We start from the raw sequence: 9182 nt of genomic DNA on the forward strand, positions 1-9182 counted from the left end.
TTTCTGTGGGGTTTTGCCCCTGGCTTCTCTTCCTCTTCCAGGAAGATGAAACCTACCCCTTGAAGGCAAAAGGCAGAGACCTCTTCTCTCAGCCATCCTGTCTTGCTTTCTCCACTGCCTCACTAACCCTGATTTATAGCTGGGTACCAAAGAGCAGAACCAGCCCTCCTAATTGGTCACAGTGATTTTTTATCTTAGTCCTATGTTTATATGGTTTTTGGTCATGTTCTCCTTGAGCTGAATGATGAACTGCTGCCATCTGAGTCAATAATTACAGCAGCCTTTTGGACACCAGACTAGAGAAACTAGAGTAAGTGCTGCTGAGGAGGTGGCTGGTACGTCGACCCTCCACGTTTGGCTTTGTCTCCCCATCCGATGGCTTGTTTGGCCTCCAGGTGGAAAGTCCTCCTGTGCACAGCTCCACAGTGCCGAAAGAGAAATACACAGCTGCTGTTTCAAGGGATGGATCCGAGCTGACCTGCAGCTGAGCAAAAATGTCCCAACAAATTATGCCTCAGTGAATTGTCTTCCTGCCAGGCCATGGAGAGGCAGCAGAAATAAACTGTTCTCCCAGCAAGTGCCGCTCAGATCTGGCCACCTGGTCCCAGCCTGTCTCCTCTCCGTGGTGTTTAGCTCAGCACACCAGTGCGTGCTCAGGAATGCCTCTGAGCAGGAACAGAGCCCTCTGCAAGCAGGAAAAATGGAGCTGAGCTCCTCCAAAACGCAGGTTTGCAGGGAAGAGCTGCAGAGGCAACGTGAGCATAGCAGGAAGCGCTCAACATCAGAGGGCTGAAGGATTGAGAGGTTTTGCTCTGTTAAGAGGAAGGTGAAAAAAGCTAATGAGAAAAGGAGCAAATATTCTGGGAGGAGAGGGAAAGGGCCAGTAGTGTATGGGAAGAGAAAGGCAGTGGGGTGGGGGGGAGAAGGTCAAGGCAAGGAGGATTGATGGTGGGGAAGAAGGTTGAAGATGCAAATTAACTAAAGAGCAAAGAAAAATATGTGTCCCTGTGGTAGGTGGACACAGGTGACCAAGGAGGAGGCAAAACTCTTATTGTGCTTTCTCTGCTCTAACAGGAAGACGTGGCTGCTGGATCTTCTGCTCAGGCAATATCCTTGGTGCTGCCCACCCACTCCTCCAGGAGGGACGGATCCTGAGCTTGTACTGTGGGACACCACGGTGCTGAAAAGACATTAAGTGCATAAATTTGTGATACAAGACAAATAGATACTTATCCCTGCGTAGGAAAGAGAACACCGCTTAAATATTTAATCATGTTTTGGTTTACAATAGTTTAATGGTGTTAAAGCATCTAATACATGCTCACAGAAAAAAATCAGCATTTTAAAGCTATAAATTATTCTGGTTGATTTCCCCCCCCCTCTAGATAAAAGTAACCATTTGACAACAGGCTCCCTCAAACAATTCAGCCCATGATAGTCTCATTACAAGCTAACATATTCTCTCACATGTCTGAACCAAACCACTGAGAACGTAATAAGTGATCATTCATAGATGCAGACTGGTAGCTAATAGCGTCCTCACTTACCTTCTAAACACTGAGCACAGTTAAAATAAATTCCGGATGTATGCATGCGGAAAACTCGATTCCAGTCGCATCAGAGATGAACCAAAAATGGAAGCATTCAGAATTGCTAGCGTAAAATCCAAATAATGACCTATAATAGATGTCAGCCTGAGAGGACAACACATCCCCTGTAATCATCTTAAAGGGACTTTGTCAATGTGTTCAGGGCCCACACCCCAGTAAATACATGTAATTCTGTCCCAAGTTGATGTACTGTATAACTAACTGAGCACTGAAGCTGGGTAGGAAAGCCACTCCCAGTGAGGCCTCAGGAGCTGCGTCGCTTCTTTTTCCAGACGTGTCTGGGCTTCAGTCCCCGTTGTGTTCTGGAGAAGTAAGCCAACAAATGTATCTACTGGGTAGGAAGAGTATGGGGGAAAGCCAGATGAAGGTGGATGTGCCACTCTGTGTTCCTCTGCTGAGGCTGTCAAGGCTTCCAGGGCCCACTTCAACAGGGAAATATTTTAAAGGTCCATTTTTAAAAAGTATTTTAATAAACCAAACAGGTGAAGAAAGGCCTATTTACACCTTGCAGATTCCTTAGGCTGTGCTGGATGCTTCAAGTAACTGACATTTTGGACACTAGCCCTTCAAATTTGTCGTGCTTGACCCATGATGGCTTCTTCACGCGGGGCAGCAGCGCGGACACGGTGCGGGTGCGTTACATGGATACGGCCCCAGGTTGGCAGGCAACATAGGAGAGCTGTCGCAAGTTCTGCAGTGCATGGAAGTGGCGATTGTATGGATAATACTATATGGTGATTTATTAAAAGCTGTGATCCTCCAGCAGCTTTCGCTATATCACCATAAACCAACACTCCTGTATAGCACATTAAGCTGGGTAATTCTGTTGGTTCTTCTCTAGGGCTGGCCAAAGCATATTTAAGGTTGCTTCATGTGGGCTGGTGAGCTGAAAATGTTGTTACTCTAAACTGATTGTCGAGGGGGGGGGGAAGCCATCTGGTCAGCACAGTGTGGACATTTTGCAGGGCAAGGGAACCTGGTATGGAAGGGAGAATCCGGCTGTCAGCTTACACGCCTGGACTCACTCTACTTCAGCACCAGTAAAAATAATGGCAGAATTTGTCTCTCTGGGTTTAATGATTAGGGCAGGTAATTAGAGCTCATCGGTTCCTGCCCCTGCTCTGCTATTGACTTGCTGTGGGACGTTTGGGTTGTCACTTGACCTCTTTGTGCCCTGATTTTCCCTTCAATAGCATGGGAATACTAGCTGTTTTGTTGAGGTGTTGTGATGCTCGGCTAATTGAGGGAACATGCCAAATGCGTTAAACCCAGTGAAAATGGTATTCAGAGTGCAGTGTTATTAGGATGTATACAGGTCTGCATTTTGGGAAACATTTAAATTCCACATCTTAAATATCCTTTGCAAATGGAACTTGCAAAAAAGCAGGGCAAGCACTGCTAACACAGCTTTGCCACACACTGTCAAGTGCTTATAAACTCTATTTATAGCTACAGTTAAAGATTCAGATATGCAAGTACTCCATTAAAAGACCACATTAATGAGCCCTTAGAGAAAATATCTCACAAAGCCTTTTGAGCTCGTAACTGCTCAGTTGTGCGGGGCTTCTTGCTTGTTAACATTCATAAAATATAAATACTGTATACTAAACACCAGCACTTTGTGGATTGCAATGACTTATCTCGCCATCAACAACACAACACGTGCGAGCGGAGCGGCGGCAGCAGCGCCGGTGGGGCAGCCGAGCTCCACTGCAGGCGGTCGGTCTGCACCAGTCGCTCGCACGCTGCCTTATCGGGGCGGCCTTTCTTCCCAGTGCGAAGCCGAGCGTCAGATTGACTTGCAGGTCAGTATCTGCGAGTATAATTTCAGAGAGAACAATCAAACCTATTAGCCGAGAGTGGCAGAGCTGGGCTGCCTTGCAGCCGCAGCTCCAGAGAGTGTCAGGTATTCAGATCCAAATCTAATAGATAAAAATCAGAGGAGTTCGTTGTTGGTTTTTTTTTTGCTTTGACATAAGCTAGCTGATGAGAAGTGTCATCTGAGAGAGAAAAAGTTGCTATGTTTGATTTGTCATTATTTCCCCGTTGTCTTTTCCTGTCTGCGATTATGCAGTTCCCATTTTCTCATTCTCTCCTCTCACAGAATTCTGTGTTTTAGGTTGTGACAGATGCTCTTGCTTAAACGTTTTTGAGATACGTTTCATATGTGGGGTTTTTTATATATATGTTTATATAAAGCATCTGCGATGCTTTATCAAGTCTGCATTGTGTAAACAAACATCACTTGAGCCCATTTAAGAATAATTGTCCGTAACCTTTAATATTGCATTTCCATCCATCCACAAGTCGCAAAGCACTTGAGCGCTGGAGAAGACCATTTCTGCTTTTATATCTGGCTCTCCGCAAGCTGAAGAAACTGAGGTAGAGAAAGATGAAGTGACTTGTTTGACGCTATTTGCTGGCACTTGTTACCAACCAACCTATGTCCTTTTATTTGTGCTTTTGGTCCCGTTGCCTTTCAAACAGAAGGTGCCAGCCTGGAAGGAACACTTCTGCTCCCGAAATGAAAAATAAGGACAGCAGGCTTTAAAAAGCTTCAGGGCAGTTCTTACTGTTCAAATGTGCCATTGATTTCAATAGTGCATTAGCAGGCTTGTTAAGCAGGATCTAGAGTGCTTAGCTTTATTTTATGGTGGTGAGCATCCGATTGTTCAAAATATTAGCATCTTATTGAAACAGCAAACTGGCTAATGCCGTAAACTGCCTGGCACTGTCACTGCTGCGTGATAAAACAAGGTTATTTGCCATCAATTGGTGATGTAGGCGAAGGCAGGGCTGTGGCACTGTGACGGACTGCTTTCCTGCTGCTCTCCTCATTAATTTCCCTTTATCTGCCTCGGTCGGTCTGTCTGTCGGCAGAGCATTGCTGTCTGTCCTGTGTGTAAGCTCCTGCCGAATCCCTCACCCTGAGCACTGCCACATTTCTGCCCAGCTGTTGGTGAAACTCGGATGTCACCTGTGCCAATAACCTGGGAGGCAGCAAGAAAAATCCCATGGCCCGAGGGGTGGCTGGCTACGCTGTCAGACCCGAGTGGGCTTCTCCTGGCCCGGTTTGGGGAGCTGGCCTCATGTGCAGCCAGCTGGTGGTCCTGGTTTCTGGGTGGTCAACGGGGATGGAGTCCGTGCATCAGCCGGCCAGATGGACAGCTGTCTTAGGATGAGGTGAATCTCTTTCTTGACTCCACTGGCTGCACAGACTGATCTCCACTAACTAAAAGGGGAGCACGACCCCTGGTTTCCAGGTTCCTGTTTAAATACATGACAAAATCTTATGGTGTGGAACAGCTTTAACGGCAAAGATCGAGAGAAGTTCAGTCCAGAGCGCCTGCGTTGCACGTCCCTCCACGTGTTGTCAGATAAACTCCTCGTGGTGCTGTGGATGAGAAAAAGCCACCAGGAACAGGCTGTACCCCGACTTGATGGTTCGGGTCAGGCATGGGTGGCCTGCAGCCCTGAACCCGAGCACCTGCAAGCATGGCTGGGGTGGGCTTCCCCTTCGGGCTCTTTGGGCAGAGAGCAGGCAGCCTGAGAGCAAAGGCTTGGGGAAATGGTGCAGAGGTGGGATGGGGACATTGGTTTTATAACCCACCGTCTCAGCACCAGCAAGGGTTTTGCGTCGGTCTGGCCAGAAATGGCTCTGTGGGGTTTCAGCAGGGGAAGTGTTAGGGTCTGCACATCTTACGGTCTTCCAGGAGCAGCTGGCAATGGAGCAGGGAGCTGGGGAGCTTATAACAGCGGCCACCTCTTACATCTGCTGGGGACTGAGTGTTCAGGAGGTCGGTCTCCTTCTTTTTGGCATCTGTGTAGGAAGCAAATTCCCACCATTGAGGAATTAAATACTTTAAACCACTACAGAGCAAACAGGTCATATCCATGTCCTCCATGCTTTAGGTGGTGTGGGAAAACAAAGCAAACTGAAAAAAATCCCCACCCTCCTATCCGTATCCAGAGGCTGCCTTGCTGGAAGCAATGCCGGCTGCAGGCTGGCCTAGCCTTCAGCTGTGTTAATTAAGTACATATACATTAAGCTTCTGTGTGAGAGCACAGGGGAAGATGAGAGGGAATTATGTGGGCATGAGGAAGGAACAGAACGGTGCTGGTGGAGGCAGGACTTGCCTGTGGGACAAGGGGGCTGGAAAGTGTTAGAAAACAGGAAGCTTCTCAGAGGAAAGCAGCCGGGCTTCTGAAAAAAGGAGTAACTTAAAGAACCAGAAAACTGTTTTTATTTTCAGCTGAATTAGAGTTAGGCACTCAAGTGCACTCCCAAATGTGGATCTTAACTTCTGTACCTTGGTTTTCTTCTCCATAAAATGTAAATAATAACACTTTCTTTACTCGGAGGGTGGTATGAAAACAAGCTCATTCATATCTGGGAAGCACTTGCATGCTGTATGGGAACTATAGCAAAGACTGTGAATATACAGTTAAAGCTGTAGGCTTGCATTGTGGCACTTGGCATCTGCCCAGATACGCTCTGCATCATGCAGAAGGGCTAACAGAGGAGGATACGAAAACACAGGCCAAATTTAATGAGTTCTGAAATCAGGAACATGTGACTCCCCCAAATTAGAAGTGCAAAAGCTCTGAACTCACAGAAAGCACTGAGAGGGGCATATGTATTCTTAAACAAACAGCAAAAGACAGTGAAGAGGTAGGATATGGTGGGGAAATACTCAAAGGTATAGTTCAAGAAATCTGTATACCATTGAGAAATAAATCTACTTGGAGTACAAATGACCACTGTGGATGACCGAGGAAACACAAAGAGCAATAAAGAGAGAAGAATATGAGACCTATAAATCAGCAGGGTCAGCACTGCAGGAATGGGTACAAGAGCCTATTGTGAAAGCAGAATGCAAGAAAATGATCCAAAAAGCTGAGACAGGAGAAGAAGAAAAGGAGAAAAGACGTGAACACGATAAAAGTTTTTATAAATTTGGTATATAGGAGGCCAAAGGTCACTTGGGGAGACAGCCATCACCTTCCTGAGCAACAGGGAGGCTACCTTGACAAAAAGGGGGATATTGCCAGGAAAGTGAATTATTCCTTGTACGTCAGTATTCAGCAGGGAGAGGTGGAAAGTCTGTCACAGTTTCTATACATTTTCCAAGGACAGAAAATAAACAATCATTAACTCTAAAGGCTACCAGGGAATCAAACAATTGATTAAAACCACCAAGGTAAAGAACTATTTAAAAAGTGGGTTGTTTACACCCCAGATTTATTTTTAAAATACAGATGCCAAAGGAACTAAATCACCCAGGAAACTTAAGCCCGCTATAGGAGAGGTACCTGGGAAATTAAGAGGGGACATCCCTGCATCCCAGACTTTTAAAGGAGAATAGTGGAAAAAGAAGTGTCTATGAGCTCCAGGGAGCACTCGAGACAGCTGATTATCATTATCAGAAAGGCAGACATAACTGGAAACCAATTCTTTTACTTCATTAAATAAAAGAAGAAAGAAAGGGGTTAAAAGGAATAAAAAATGAATTTTAGCATCCTCAGATTTTAAGAGTACAGGCATTTAATGCTCCATGAGACATTGCTGTGTATGATGGGAAGTATGGCACTCAGTCTCTAGATGCCGGGCTTGATTGCTGAATCCAGGTGGTGATAAAAAATACGTAGAGATTGTTTAGGGTAGAGGTGGATAATGGAGTGAGATGCTTAACTATTGAACTCTGTTAGCGCTGCACAGCTGTCACTTGGAAGAAAGAGCAAGAAAGCAACAGGACATCAAAGAAAGAGGCATAACTGAGAGCAAAGAGAAGGAAGGCTTTTGGAAGCAGAGGCTGTTTGCACTGGTATATGGAATTTAACCTGAAAAAATGTGAAGCTGGGAAAACCAAAGTCAAAGGAAGATGCCTTAAGGAGATAGCCAGGGCAAGTCAGCATAGGAAAAATATCTGAGGATGCCAGCCAAGTTTCTGTTTGTGTTCCTTTTTAAGGTTCAGGGAACGAAAGAACTAGGTGTCAACATTGCAACACCTAATTTTTGTATACTTTGATGGAGTTCATAACCTTAACACACGCCTTTACAGTGCGTGAGGAGGCACAACTACCCAGCAATGGGACCCAAAGCTTGTGTCACACTAAGTGGGCAATTACCCTACAAGACGTAGTGCTGATACCTAGTGACATAAGGTGTTTCAGTGCCTGTTTCCCCAGGGTGTTTGGATGGATGCCATGGAACTGGAGCCTGGCTGGAGCTGGGTCGCAGGCACTGCTTTCAGCTGTCTTCTCGCAACCTCCCGCTACGACAGTAATCGGAGCATGTGGCTGGGATGTGGGGAAACTGAGTTCAAAGCTCGCTTGCTTGCTCTTCCCGGAGGTGTTTCAGCCCGTAGCTCTCCTGTGTAAGGCCTTCTCGGGTTAGGTTTGTTGGATTCCTCCTGAGGAAAGCTATCTAATTTTTATGTATTGCAATTGGTCCACAGAGAGAACAAGAGCCGAGAGAGCCGACAGCCCGGCAAGACCGGCCTGCGTGGCTCAGGTGCCCTCCTGCTGCTGTTCATATTTCAGCGTGACATGAAAAGTGGGAAAGATTGAACATGTTAATAATGAAGTTTTGTGTTCCAGCATTCGTCTGCAGAAGGAGGGAGGCTGAAGGGAGGTAAGTAAGGGAAAATGGGCAACCTTAACTGTATGTAGAGCTCTAGCATAATTTTTGAAAGGAAGAATATTCAGATACATGGAGGTAAAGAGAAATTGGAAGAAAATGCTACTTTTGAGATTACTGCAGTAGATTATGCCAGATTGACTGATTTCTTTCCTTGATTAAATTGTATTGTGTCCTAGATAAAGGAAATGCGTAGTTCTCCTGGTTAGAAAATGTAGATGACTGGTGAAGCTGGAGGACCTGAGGATTAAAAAGGGAACGGTGAGGAAGAAAAAGATTTGGCTAATGGGGAAATGACAGTGGGTAAGTTTGGGAGGGGAGGTCACAGAGAGCAGTTAACAGAGGAGTTTCTCAAGAATCATCTTCAGGACCCCATGACCTCGGTACAAAAAGGAGGTAATGGTGACGTTTTCTGCAGCCACAGCATGAGCAGAGAGGGAAGGCTGATGCCCCGGGGCCCTGAGCTGATTGCTGAATGCTTTGGTGTCTATGGAGGCAGCCTGGTGATCCAAGTTAGATGCTTACAGTGAGTTGCTGCGGATCACTTGCTTTCCCCTGGAAGAAGTTCTTCCCTTAATGAATGAATTTTCCTGTGTCAGTGTCCCTGTGTATTTCAAACTGGTATTGTTAAACTGTTACTGTAAATGACTCGTAGACCGAGGTGCAAGAGAAACCATGAGATGCCAGCTGCATCCTCATGCGTGTTTTCATTAATTTAGCCCCCCAGAAGATGGCAAAATCTTTATTAGCTCCCAACTGTGACAAAGCCAGTAAGGGATCCTAACTTCTAACCTAACTGCTGTTAGCATTTACCTATCTTCAAAGAAATTATCTTTGCATTTTTGTGTGTAGATAGAAATGAAGGGATGCTAGAGCTGCATTGTTATGGCTGTAAAGCCTCCTTGAGCATTAAACTCCTCTGTGCGGTCTAG

The sequence above is a fragment of the Accipiter gentilis genome, chromosome 5 (genome assembly GCF_929443795.1).
Source record: "Accipiter gentilis chromosome 5, bAccGen1.1, whole genome shotgun sequence".
Taxonomy (NCBI): Eukaryota; Metazoa; Chordata; class Aves; order Accipitriformes; family Accipitridae; genus Astur; species Astur gentilis.